Here is a 14,685-nt window from a genome sequence, read left to right on the forward strand (position 1 = left end):
GACTAAAACGATTTTTTTTTATAAGACTGTTAGTTATGAATGTAAATTAACTTTTTAATGGCGAAGTTTGAAAACAGCATCCAGTTTAGTCTGTTTAAGCATCACAGTGCTACATATGAGACCCAAAGAAATGTTGAACGACTTGAGTAGACCACTGGCCTCTCAAGACTTACATGTACTAAACACGATTCATTTTAAAATTAATTAAAACTAAAAATTGAGGGAGTTTACCAAGGCTTGAGTAGGTCTCGATGTTCAAGTTCCTTCAAGTCAAGTGCTCGACTGCTCTTGACTTAAATCAAATGATTTTTACCATCATTTCAGTTTCTGGTGACACCAAACCGAACGTTCACACATCCACAGGTGTGTCTGTCCAGGGTCTTCTCGTACAACAACAGGAAACCAACATCGAACAGGAAGTGTGCAGACTAATCACTACAACAAAACACAGCTTCTCTCTCTGACTAACAAGCATCTTCAAGGTTCACGACCTGCAGCTCAACAAATGATCTAAACTGTGTAGACCACAGATCTGAGCATCAGATGGGGGTTTGCAGTGCTTTTTCAGTTTTTTAGTTAATCTTTGTGCTTATCCTGTAGCCCGCTAAATCAGATAAGAAAGATCCGTTTAAAAGAAACCTAAAGTGTTGATTTAAGTTTGTATTAAATAGATCTTAGGCCTCTATTGTACTAATCAGTATGTGTCTGTTTGTAGAAAACTCTTATTTCATGAAAATATTTAAATTATAAAATGTGCTTAAGCCCCGCCCACCAGTCTCCTCCAAGGGACTGTTGTATAAACAATACAATTACAGCTGGCTGGAGGAGGAGTGAAGCCATTATTACATCATAATGGACTCCACTCTCGTAACCTCTCGTTCGCTGAGATTTTATACGGGGAAGTTATAACTTCAAAACATGGTAATGATGAGAGAGTTACTGCATCTTGGAGAGGAAGACTTGTGAGTGAGCCAGGAGAGTTGGGTTTTAACATTGCACAAAAAATTGATGCAGCATTGGTTACGATCAGTTTTAAGAGCTTTGATTTATTGTGGTCAACAAGACACTATCTTCCAGAAAGCTGCTCCAGATCTTCTGCTTCTGGCTCAGCTCTTTTTATTCAATGACCGACCAATATGATGAATAGGTTTTTGTGAGACTAAGGAAGTGAATTTCCAGGAAAGTTTAAAATTCTTCACCTGCTCACCACCATCTCATCCCTCAAACCCAAGAAAGGGTCAAAGTTTTCTCATTTCCAAATGCATGGATGTTTAAAAAGCATTAGAGATTCAACGCCAAAGGTTAAAATGCTTTTAAGGGAGAAAACTGGATGCGATTCTCACCTGTGGACCTGAGACGCAGCAGCCCCCTCAGTATCGACACCTTGTTAGCATAAATCTGAGGGGGTGTTTGCATTTTCTAAAATGTCTCCGCCACTTTCAGGAAGTTTTCAAAGCCGCCTGCGTGAGACCCTGACATTTGTATTAATTCACCGGCACTCGGCTGCCGGCAAGGTTCACTGATTCCCAACTGTAATAGTCTCAGTGTTTTGATGCCAACTCGGTGAACTGGTAAAACTCCCTCTTGACCAGCTTCAGTGAGGAAGTCATTGTGAAACATGGACGTCCGTCAGTGTTTGGTCTAATGAACGCGTAAACAGCAAATATGTATGAAGATGTTAAACTGATTGAATGCTACGATGGGAAGCAAGTGTTTCTCCACGAAAACAGCTCGATATACCCTTATTTAATTCAAAGAGATGTTTTAATTAAATAAAAAATGAAAGAAAAGGACATTTTAAATATCGTATTAAGCACAAATTCAATAATAGTATTATTTATTTCGTTAAATATGTTTTTTTAGTTTTACACAAATATATGAAGTATATATATAATTACATTTTTATACTACCGCTTAAACTAAAACATAGCATATTTCTTAATTAATACATGAGATTAAAAACATAAGAAAAGAAATACATATATTAGAAGTTAATATCTATGAAACCATTTTGATTAATATAGGACTTTTTTATGATCTTACGAACATTGATTTTAAAATGATACTAATATTTATATTGACATTGTTGCTGCAAGGGGGCGCTAGTCAGGCGCAGCAAGAAGGTCACGACCTTGTCTGAGCGCCGTCGCCAAAGCTGTCACTCGGCGTGTCCAACACGTCAACACGCTCCACGCATGTTCCCACCATCTTTCCCTGCGTTGTGCGCATCATTCCCGCAGCGGAGGGGCGGGGAACGACTTGTTTCAGCATCCGGGAAGGAGCGGCGGCAGTAAAGCGAGCCATTGTCAGCAAATGCTCTATTTTCTTTCTGGCATGACGCAACCAGCCGCAGTCATTTCCAGCGTGATTGTCGGGCGCCATCAGAGAGCATCGATAACCCTGCCAGGCCTTGGCACCGCCAACAGGTGCCACCACTGCCAGCGAAGGTTGGCACCGGCGACGGCTGCGAAAACCCTCTGACATCCAGAAGGGCACAGATTTGCTCTGAACGCACCGCTGAATCAACACTGCTGATTATCAATTAACATATACCGCTTTTGTATCGCGCAGAGAGACGAATTCTGAAGTCGGTCTGAAAGAGTACCGGGGTGCTGAGCGGGTTTTAGGTGGGTTTGTACACGCCGCTGCTGCTTTGTGTCAGGAAGTGGCGAGCTGCACACGATGCTAATTGTTGAGGGTGTTGGCTGGTGACGACGCGATGAGAGACTGAATTATCATGAGTTTTGATTCAATTCTGTAGGTCCGTTTTTGACCGCTCGTCCAAATCCCTTTACACGTTCTTGTTATTTGTTAATTGATTCATCCATTGTCTGACTTAAAATTCCCTTAATTTTACAATTATAGGCTATCCCAGCTACATGGGGATAGAGGCAGGTCCATCAATCATCTAGATATAGTCTTCACTGAACCTCTCCCTGTGTTTAAACTCTGGATTTACCCTCAATAAACTAATATTTCTATGTCATTTTTAATAATTTGCTTTCAAAGACACCTTTTGAATTGGAGACAAATCCAGATTCATCATGAAGTATTCATGTGACAATATCAACTGGTAGATTCAGTCAAACGTCCAATGGCTCTGCTTCAGGTGTTAACAAAGCATTATTTCCGTGATTCCTAATTCATGCTTCTACTATATTTCATTTCAGTTTCAATTCTTTTTAAGGCCAAAAACATTTACAACTGAAGATGGCGCTGAAGCACGAGACAATGACCAGGTTCCCATGAGGAAGCCTTGTCGTTGAAGTCCTAAGGCTATCACTGGCCTCCTCGTCTATAATTGATAATTGTCTGTGTCCTGGAGACCTTTCCAGGGTGTCACTTTCTAGTCACACACATTAATAGCTGGGATAGCCTCCAGTGGAGGGAGTAAGCCGAAAACATGTGAGCATCAAGTCCATAAAAACTTCAACACATCTGACCCTCTTTGAAAAACCCTTTTTTAGACGAGAGCGATTATTTAACGGCATTTTCTCTAACAGACAAAAGGAAGAACGTCTTTAGAGCAGAGGATCCTTGATTCAGTGTGGCAAGCGGAGCTATTAGCTCTGCACGTAGGTGTAATGCCTTCATGCTCGCCACTTTAGGAGCCTCTAATAGACATTAATACGATTATTTGGATTGCTAATACAAATTAGTCTGAGCTTCCTGTCTGAGCGAGCGAGGGGGGCTGTCAGCGCGTCGACGTGGAGTTGATTCTGCGAGTGTCTCCCCCCTTCATAAACACACACACACGTAAACATAATGGCATTATTAGAGGCAGCCGAGGATTTAATGTTCTATTGAGGAACGTGTCAAAACACGCCCGCAAACGTGTGGGAGCATCGTCAGAAGAAAGTGGCGTTCAGGCGCAGTTAAATGAGTAATAGCGGTGTGGAAATGAAATTAATCTCCTGTTCACACTGCGAAAAGAAACGTCATATCATTTATTGCTCCTTATGTTATTTCAAACAATAAATTAATAAAGAGGAATTCACGACGCCAAATCCGACGCCTTCCTTCGTGGAGATGTTTCCTGCTCAGAGTTGAGACATCCAACGCCGTGAAAAATTGCCTAATCAGTTGTTACGAGTTTAGCGGAGATGGACTGAATATTGGGTAATGAGCACGTCCTCAAATCAAATTAGCTCCCTGTTTTCTATTAGACACTCACACTGCCAGCGTGGCTTTCAATTACACACCAAATAAGGTGATTTCTACGTTTCTCATATGTCCGCCGCCTCAATGTGGGAGGAGGGAGGGAACAAGGGCCACGTAATGAACCGAGAGTCGTCTCTTAAGTGCTTAATTCTTTTATAATCACATAAAGTCGACCGAAATAGATGCGAGCGGACTCTTGTCGGCCCAGGTCTGATGACATTGAGGCCTAAACTTCAAGTCTTTCGTCAGCTGACTTCTCCATTGACAGACAAAATGGACCTTTTTCACGGAATGCATCAGTTAAGCTAAAGAAGCTCAAGGTTCTGTCGCACCTTTGTTTCTTGCAAAGGTGCGACAGAACCTTAATTGAGCCCATGGCTACATACAAAACAAACACAAGTTCATCAGCGACATGTTTCCACTACTAAAGTGCATTCATTAGAAACACAGACCAACTTCTAATGTAATTGAAAGCGTCAGTCCGAGCGTATTGTGACCTAAGAACACATCGAGAGTCTGCAACTTGATGTACTCGTGCCATTTATTTGGTCTTTCTTCCATAGGAATGAAATTCAAGGAGAATGATTTCTGATTGGTCCATTCAAAGGTTCAATTACATCTTGAGATATTCTCTATTTCCTGAACATTTTCCTTTTCCTATGTACGAAGGGCAAGTATAGGTCACTTTTATAGGAGTTATTGAATCAGAATCAACCGATGTATGTGTGGAATAGTTTTAAAATCTGCAGATATGCTTCATGCGTTCCTTCAAGAGGGTCTTAATGACAACGTTAACCCACTGAGCAAGTCATGTTGTCATTATAATTTCACTGTCTTTGTGGTATTATAGGAATTATTCGGGTTCCCTCTAGGGTCCCCAACCCTGTCACAAATACAATAAAATAATAATAATAATTTATAATGCTTTAGGGATTGACAGTTGTAGCATGTGAGTGTGTAGAGAAGATGATACCAGCGGATTCATTTCATCCCTTCAATATAAAACTCCAGACGAGTCGAGGAAGTGAGACAACATCCAAAAAGAGAGCCACTGACCCCGGTCATCACATGGCCCCATAATTACAGTCTAACGTCTGCCTCGTGGACGGCAACAAATAAATTAATAAGTGTGTGTGTTTGCTGGAGAGCGGGCGAGAAAGGTCAGTGCAGAGTCAAGACCAACCCTCGAGAGGGGGATTCTGGGAAATATCTGCTGCTTTTCATCCCAAATAAGAGGTGTTGACTTAAAACGGGCTTCTTTATCGACATAATGCTCTTCGCACATTTAATCCCTCCTCAAAAGAAACATCATCCGACTGCCGACGAACAAAACAGCTGATAAGGACGACATGTGTGTGTGTGTGTGTGTGAGAGACGGAGAATAGTGTTGATTTCTTTGGGGTACGTGGGCGGGTATTAACAACCTGATCTTAGCTGGATGCGCTTCCCTTCCAAATTCAACAAAAGAATCGGAAAAAAAGAAGATGGGATCGGAATAAGAGACATGTGTGACCTGTAATCGGCAAAACTTCAGAGCGTGAAGCGCAATATGAGGAAACAGTGGGGACGTCGCTCCTTGTAAAAGCGCGACAAAAACCGACACGACAGACTTTTCGGGGTGTGCCTCTTTATCTGCAGGGAAACAACGAGACGTCTTTATCGCTAAGCCGAAGATTCTGGAAGTCTGTACGCCTGCACAATCCCCTCGCCGCTCCTCCTCTAATTCTCTTCTAAGGAAGTTTAATGACTCCTGAGTCTTTACTCGGCTGGTACCAGAGGGTTGGTGGTCCAGAGGTAGCTGAGGAATGCAGCCGCCCATTATTAATACTCCAACCATGTCTGTCGGTAAAACCAGTCGCGACATGTCATCATTGTTCACCCTTAATAGGGATCGCAACAGCGACTTCACACGTGCGCAGAGGTGGAATCCCCGAACACACACATTAAAGAGGGCGAGACAGGCTCTTCTTCACTGGCGACAGTCTAATAAATACATTTGCTGGCGGCTGCAGGTATTTACGCGGCTCCCTACCGCAGCTATAATTTCACTGTGTGCTGAACTGTCATTGTGCTGCACACATCATCATCATCAGGCTGGTAAAGAAAAAAGACAATTAATGGTTTCGTCGGCTTCACCAACACACTCGGCGTCACACTGTTGTGCCGGTGTGTGTCGGTGCAACTCCTGAGGCTCGGCTTCACTGTAGAAAATTTTTTGTAAGTTCACCAACACACCCTGGCAGCAGGTGTGTGAGGATATATGTGTATACAGTGCATGAAGGTGTGCGTATAATTAACTACACCGGAATATATATTTAGAAAGGTGTGTTTGTGTGCATAAATTTGTGTAATTGTCTTCTAAACTGGTGGGTCTATACGTGGAGCTGTGGTGAAGATGTGCGTTCCAGTTAACGCGTTCTTGTCTTGATGTGTGTGTTCACACTTGCTTTTGTGCGTGATTGATTCAGGGATGTTTTAGGTATGTGCTCTGTTCATGTGAGCTACATAGTTTGACATGTGTGTCCCTTTATGTTTGTGTATGTCAGTTTTAAAAAGATGCATGCGTAGTTAAATGTGCGATGTATACCCTTATATGTTTGAGAGGGTCATTGTGTGTATTCACGCATCTATCGTACTTTTACTAGTGTGTACTTGTTAATTTTTGTGTCAGTGTATATATACTGTATGTGTTTGTGTGACCTTTGTGTCTGGGTAACACACACGCACACACACACACAGAAGAAGCCGCTACAAAGACACAAACGTGGCGCAGTGTTGGACAATAGTCTCATGGAGCGTCAGCTGATTCAGGAGCGTCGTGAGCGCAGTGCGAGCGAGCTCAGCGTACGAAACAATCGACCCCACACAGCGTGACCTCACTTCCCGCTCTCGCGCTGGAAAACAAAACTCCATTGAGCGCGAGGCCAGCGGGGTCGAAGGGGAAAGGTGTTTTCCCAAACACGGGTGTTAATTGTGAATCACATACGGGTTATTGTGGGAGATGAATTCATGACTCTCTAATCAGATGTGACAGATGTTGGAGGCTCCAGTGTGACCTGGCAGAGACCGGCAGCTCCGTTCCTCATCCTTGCTGCCAAACTAGTTTATAGCTCGGCTCCCACATTCTCCACCAGCCAGACCCCAAACCTTCTTTCTCATCCAAATGAATGAACAAATGACACTATTTTTATATCAACTGCGGGGCCAAAACCTCCAGCATCAACCTCCTGCCGATTCTACACGGAGCACTTGAACGCACCATCACACCATTCTAGACAATAAGAAAAAAGGAATTTTATCTTTAATATTTTCGTGTAAGCAATTCGAACATAAGGTTTTCATGATTCAAATGCAAAAAATGAAAATGTTAAATAATATATTATTATCAATAGAAAAAAAATGTAAATTCCCATCAACTATCTATTGGAAATATTGGAACGTTGATGTTGAAAAAGTGGATTGTTTCTATTTTTTCAATATAAAACATGCCAGAGTACATGTTTTAAACGTGTTATAGTTATCCGAGAATCAGATTCTTATTTTTTTGATCAGGATATGATCTGAACTTTTTCCGTGCTGCCGCTCCTGACCGGAGAACACCTAAGCGTGTCGAACCGAACACAGATTAAACTGATGCCACAACGTGTTCCCACGCCGGAGTTCCGGGTTTGACCTTTGAGAACACACAACACGACAAGAGACGATAAATAAACGCTGAGGCGGAGGATTATTTGGGGATGTCGGCCCTTTAATTATGAGCTCTCCGGCTTACTGTCGGACTCCTCGCTGTGTGTCGTCGGCTCAGAGCGCCACGGAGGCAGAAGACTCCTCAGACAAAAGAAATCTTTGAGCGTCACTTGTCAGGAGGCTTGTTAAGGATCTCGCTGGGATACGAACCCCAGACCTTGTTCTCCACTTTCCTTTTCTATACACTGACCCCTGCAGGCCGGGGAGAGGAATTTTAGAAGCAAAATTAGATCTAACAGGTGGTCATAATGTTATGGCGGGTTAGTGTGGTACACGGTTTTGAATACGTTTTATTAGAGGGATCCAGGTCGGTGTCCTTGCTCAGTCATCCATGAGAGACACGGAGCAGAACAACAGACTTTAGAACTATCTTGTGTTCAACAAGAGATCAACGACTAAATAGATCTGGACTCTGGAAAAATGTATCATTTAAGTATTTTTGTCAACGCTTGGTCAAACTTCAATTGAAACTTTTTTTACAGATTCACAAGTGAGAGTGACTGAAGATTTCTCACGTTTGAGTTCAAGAAAGTCTAAATATACAAAGTCAAAGTTAACCTCAAATGACGTCTGGTATGATTCGAAACGACGTTCGTTAAAAAGTTCAATATAACAGGAAGGAGCAGACACGTATTTAACTTTATATTTCTATCTTGTGATCCACTAATGTAGCTGAACTTTACCAACTTTGTCGTCTTATTTGATCTCACAAACATAAAGACACAAAAATATCGTCTCTCTTCAAGGCCTTGTTGATCCAAATGAAAAAAGACACTTTGGTAAATCCACTTAAATTGTTGTCGCCTCTGAAAGTCGTTCGCACACACGACAGAATGACGCCATCTTCGTCTCATCCAAACCTCTGAGCTCAAGCCTACATTTAAAATCGTGAACGGACAATCACAATCGTAAACGTGTGAGCGTCGACGCTATTTTTAACGACGGAAAAATGTTTGACAAAATCCACAAATGTCAGCCCTGAGAATACTGTGGTCAAATTTGAGCTTCGTGTTACTAAAACGTTCCTTGAGTTTCTATCGTTTCTTTTTTTTCAGCCCCTCGAGACGTGCAGAGTGAAACCTTGTAACCGCAGCGGCAGCAGCACCCACGCAGCTACACACGCGGGTGCAAACACACACATGCACTTATTTCATCTGGCACAGAGATGTACGTCGGTGCCACGCGGATGCGACACTCGACACTTTCTTTTAAGGGGCGACACAAAAGCGCTCCTGCCGGGACTCGAACCTGTGACCCTGGTTACTGAAACGAACGCTCGTGGAGTTTAAGATTTTAAGTAAAACCTGTGAAACCACAGGAGCGTCTGTGCCCCCACACACACACCACCTGTCTCACACACAACATGTCTTACAGGTCAAATGTCTCACACACAAACTGTCTCACACACAACATGTCCTACAGGTCAAATGTCTCACACACAAAATGTATTACATGTCATCTGTCTCACAAACATCCTGTTTCACACACCACATGTCATACACACAACCTGTCTCACACACCACCTGTCATACGCACAACCTGTCTCACACACCGCCTGTCTTACATAAAACTTGTCTTACAGGTCACATGTCTCACACACAACCTGTCTCTCACACAACCTGTCTCACACACAACATGTCTTACAGTCACCTGTCTTACAAAAAAACTGTCTCACACACTGCCTGTCTCTCACACAACCTGTCTCACACACCACCTGTCTTACGCATAACCTGTCTCGCTCCAAACATGTCTCACACACGACATGTTTCAAACACAACCTGTCACACACCACCTGTCTTACGCATAACCTGTCTCACAAAGAACATGTCTTACACACAAACTGTCTCACATACCACCTGTCTCACACACAACAAGTCATACACACCACCTGTCTTACTTGTTTATTTCTTACTTAATTGTTGACTTTATCTGTGCTCTTCATGTCTGGCTCATGTGCAGCAGGTCCAGTGAGGGTCTTCAACAAGCGTCGCCTGTTTCTATGACGGCAGCCACTTGGTCCCTGAACTCATCACTCCAGTGCCAAATGACTTTTTAATAGAAATATCACTCATTTACTTAGAATTAATGCACGTATTATTGATAACATCATTTAGTGATGACTATTGATGCTTTGAATCATTTAAATAATTAAATATTTGCAACAAAACCAATTTACAGAAGTGAATTCTGATGATTTTATCATTCTACGACATTAAGTGTTCAAAGTTTAACAAAAATGTGATTTGAAAAAATGTCTGTAAATGTATTAGTATTTGCTCACATTGGCCCTTTAAATTAGGATCTTTAGATCTTAAATTAAAAATATATATATTTGTCAGCATTAGTAGCTGCTGAAATGTACAACGTTCTCTGATTGTGACAAAAGGATTTCTGCAGTAATGCGCTTAAGTTTCATTTATGACAAAAGTCAACACTTTATTTTCTTCATTTTTAAAAAGCGAATCCCCAAATTGAATATTTTAAATACATTTTATGTCAATAAAAGTAGAAAATAATTATGTCATTTAATTTTTAAAGTTTAGAAAAAAAGTTTAATAATAATTTGAGACACATTTTCCATGAATGTTATTTTTTTTTACCATTTCTGACTTCATATAAAACACATGGTTATTTTTTTTATTTGAAATGTTCAGCATGTATAATACATTAAAATGTACAAGCTGTGTTCGTCTTTCTAATATGTACAATTTATTTATTATATCTAAGAGTAAGTCATGTGCTCAAACGTGATCAAATAAAGAGAGTATTATGAGTTATTTTTTTCCCTCTACGTGATATTGAAACATTTGAAGGTAGGAACTGACACTAAACATATGATGTTCAAAATAAATATTGATCTTTCAATTCATTTTCCTACTTGGCAGTTAAAATAACATCACGATTTAAAAAAATAAAATCAAAATCACCTTTTTAATGTGATTCAACTTTGTATTTAAGGTTAATGTTGAGTTTAAGTTGTTAATATAATGAATATAATATAAATCAAATTAATATGTTGAGCAAACTGTAGAGTTTTTATTATTTAATTATAGTGATTTCTATTGTAATGACATTTTAATTTACGTTTATATACAAAAGACACTTGGATTAAACAAATGATATCTTTCAAGCGGGATGAATGGTTCCATGAAATATGAAAGTTGTTCGATTATTTGCTGATTTTGGTGGAAATAAAACTCTCATGGATGACAATTAAAGTTACGTTTCCTCTTTGTTTTTGATAAAACAGACAATGAACGAAGATTTTATGTAAGATTTAAGCGTGTTCCCCACAGGTACTTGACAGATATTTTAATAATTAATATTCTCTGTTTCAACTGAAGCTTCCATTGACATTCCGTCATTTCTTCCGACACTTTCTACAAAAAAAATCGTCAATTATTTAATTCTCATCTCACAGACGTCTTTTTCCTCTCAAATCGTCGGTTGACGTAAATCAACTTTCATTTATGTTTCCTGAGTTCCTTCGCACTGGAACAAACAGGCGCAACTTCAAATATTAAACGCATGTTTAGTTTTAATTTAATTTTTAATTTTTACTTTGACAAAACGATTGCAAATAAGTCCTGATTATCTGCCTTTTTTATATATATATATTTATTTCCTCAATTATTCACATGTATTAGCATCTATAAAACTCCAGAGAGCAAGCGTGTTCATTTTTCCGTTTCAGTTTCAGTTTATTTAAAAGAACAATGTGCAGTTATATTAAAAAAGATCTCTTTTTTTGGGTTAATAGTCGCAAATTTATTGCGATATTTGTGGATCGATAACAAATATTTCAGGATCAACGCGGGAAATTAAACAGTAACATTTGTTTAAAATGATTGACTTTATTTAACAAAGTTTAGAAATAAATCATATTTATTGGTTGATAAATCTGCACAAGTTTGTTCATTTAAGTTGAACGAGTCACGCTCGTGCGCGTCGAGATGAAGCGCACGGCGTTCTTAATTTACCGTAAAACCCTTGAGAGCGCAGAAGAAAAGTGAATCGTACCTGTGAAAAGTCAGCAGTCACCAGACTTTGGCGTTTTCCATGAAAAGTTGAACGAAACTCGAGGATCCGAGAGGAAAGGTGGTCGTGGGTGGAGGGAGTCAAAAGTCCTGCTCGGCGAGGATGATGAGAAGAAGAAGAGGAGGAGGAGGAGGAGGAGGAGGAGGAAGAAGAAGCGCACCGGCGGATGGAGCCACGGGAGGGAGGAACCGCTCGGTGGGCAGCGTGGGTGAAGTGGCGGAGAGTGGCGGCATGTGAGTGAAGGGGACGCGCTTTGAGGGGCTGGCAGGTAAGCGAGGAGCCCCTCCCCGCTTCTGATGCTCAGATCGATGATTTGCCAGCTGTGGCTGCGGCTCGTCTCACTGCCCCACTTCCACGCGGCTCTCCGGGGACGCGCGCGGGGGGGAGGAGGAGGGAGGAGTGAGGGGTGAGGGGGCGACACCGCTGCCAGATCCTTCATGCTCATGTTTACACGCCACATGTTTGCGGGGCGAGGGGAGGGAGGAGGGGCGGGGCCAGAGGACCCGGCCGTGGAGCGTCTCTCACCCTGACTAGCTGGGACAGAACAGAAAAAGTTGGTGTTTGACAGTTGTTGCTCATGGCAACGGTACGAGTTGATGAACTAAAGTGAACAAAAAAGTATAGTTTCTTCACTTTTAAATCAGAAAAAATACGTTTTTAAAAAAGCGGAAGTTGTTAAAATAAAAGCTATAATAAACAAATACAACTCGAGTATCAGATGTGTGGATAGTGATATATGTTTAAAATACTATCGTTAAAATGTGTTTACATGGTAATCAAAAGTCATCATGAACTGAATATTATGTGCAATATTTGAAAGTTCCGAAAAAAAAAGGTCAGAAACAATTGATAGCACCTAAATTGAGATTCACTTCAATTTAAAGCGCTACAAATCTATGACCAGATGTTAGAAAACACATTTCCAACATGAAAAGTAAAAATACCACAAGACTTAATTAAAAGATGAATTGTTAGAAGAGGAAGTAAAACATAGTGTAAGAAATACATTCAAGTGAAGAATAATAATGTCAAAATAAAACAAAACGTAACCAGAAGGAAAATGTAAAAAATAAATGGATAAAATGAAACATAAATATAACTGTCCTTTGAGCTTAATTTTAACTTTAATTGAATTCTACTTACACTACTTTAAGCTCTTTTGGTGAGACGCTTTTATGAAGGACAAAAAGACACTGAAACCACAAACCTTGTTTCAACTCAACACTAGGGGAGAGAGTCACATGTTCGTCAGAGAACAAAGATATGAATAAACATTTATCCTTCACTTGTGCCTTTTAATTGTGCGTTTCTGCACAAACACCACTTGTACACACGCACATACACACACACACAAACACAGACTGAGAGCGTCATGAACTGCGAAATACGTTGTGTTTTTTTATGATTTATATTCATTTGTTGTGTGTGTGTGTTGCGTGTCTCTGTGCATGTGTGTAAGTGTTCACATCCAGGATGATTGACAGTTTGCATCTGCACAGTAGCAGGTGTGCCGGGGCCCACAGGTAATGCAGATGTTTACTTACAATATCAGAGACGTTTTTTTTTTCTTCTTCAGTGTTTAGCATAAATAAGACTGCCATCCATTTACATTTACACTTCATTTACACGTCCTACTCTAGCTGGAATCACTGTGTGTGCGTGCATCTGCGTGTTTGTGTTGGCTGGAAGTCAACAATTGTGTTCCACCCCTGACTGAATTTTGTTTTCCAAAGTATTTAGACTTAAGTTCCGAGTGATTGAAGTTAACTTTCATCGGTGAAATTCACTAAATGTATAAACACGTTGATGAAAATGGCCGATTGTGTGTGCATTGACACACGTGATGTTTAAACTTTCTTTCATCATCAGGTTTCAAACCACTCATGACACCATTTGTGACATCGCCACTTACAAGCTGATTAAAATGAGCGAATGCTACGTCACTCACAAAGAAACATCATTGCTGGGTCGATTATAATGTGTCAGAACTGACTGTCTGTCCCAGCTACCTGGGGTAAGAGCTGAAGGTGGAGGTGTGATATTGCCTTACCCCTCGACCTGGTGACCAGCCATGTAAATGACGTGATGCTTTCCATCACGTGTGTGATTAAAGTGATGTAAACGTCTTGTTCAGTTCACAGGTGGTGTCAATCGTCACTAACAAAATAAACAACCATCTGAAGCCAAACTCTCGAGCTCAAATGTTTTTATTTTTTTATTTTACAAAATATAGTAATTTCGTTGTTTTTGGTTTTTCCGCTGTATTTGAAATTACCAGTAAACCAATTGCCCACAGTGTATTTAAAGCAAAATTATTATAAAATGATTTATTTATTATTTCATCGAATAAGGGAGTTTTTTGTTTTGTTTTTCTGCTCACATGCTACTTCATAATGCTAACCTGTTGCTGTTAGCTTTCTTCTCTTGATGGCAGCAGTCTATTTTGTTTATTTAAAATTCAGTTGTTAAATTTCAACCTTTTTCTTCCGTTCACTTGTTTATTTGTCAGCTATGAGTAGATCCGATGGCTGTCAGCTTTCCTCTCTTATTCGTGTGTTTCAAGTGAAATATATTAATGATCAAAATATTTTTGTTGTCTAATCTCCTCTGTACTGATGTGGGTTTCCTCCAGACACTCTGGTTTCCTCCCACACTGGAAGACATACATTGGGGTCAACTGGCAACTGAATAGAGAAGTGTGTGTTTGTATTTGAGCACGAGTGTGTGCAAGTGTGTGCA

General features: G+C 40.5%; 1 protein-coding gene across 1 annotated transcript in view; it reads right to left on the reverse strand.

Annotated features, from left to right (window-relative positions):
• satb1b (SATB homeobox 1b) overlaps positions 1-12,242 on the reverse strand; it is a 66,637-nt gene extending 54,395 nt beyond the window's left edge. The window contains exon 1 of the mRNA XM_087778908.1: positions 11,929-12,242. The gene's annotated coding sequence lies outside the window, so the exon portion shown is untranslated. The remainder of the gene's footprint in view (positions 1-11,928) is intronic.
• Positions 12,243-14,685: the final 2,443 nt, after the last annotated feature.

This window comes from Callionymus lyra, chromosome 17 (assembly GCF_982586985.1).
Source record: "Callionymus lyra chromosome 17, fCalLyr1.hap1.1, whole genome shotgun sequence".
NCBI lineage: Eukaryota > Metazoa > Chordata > Actinopteri > Syngnathiformes > Callionymidae > Callionymus > Callionymus lyra.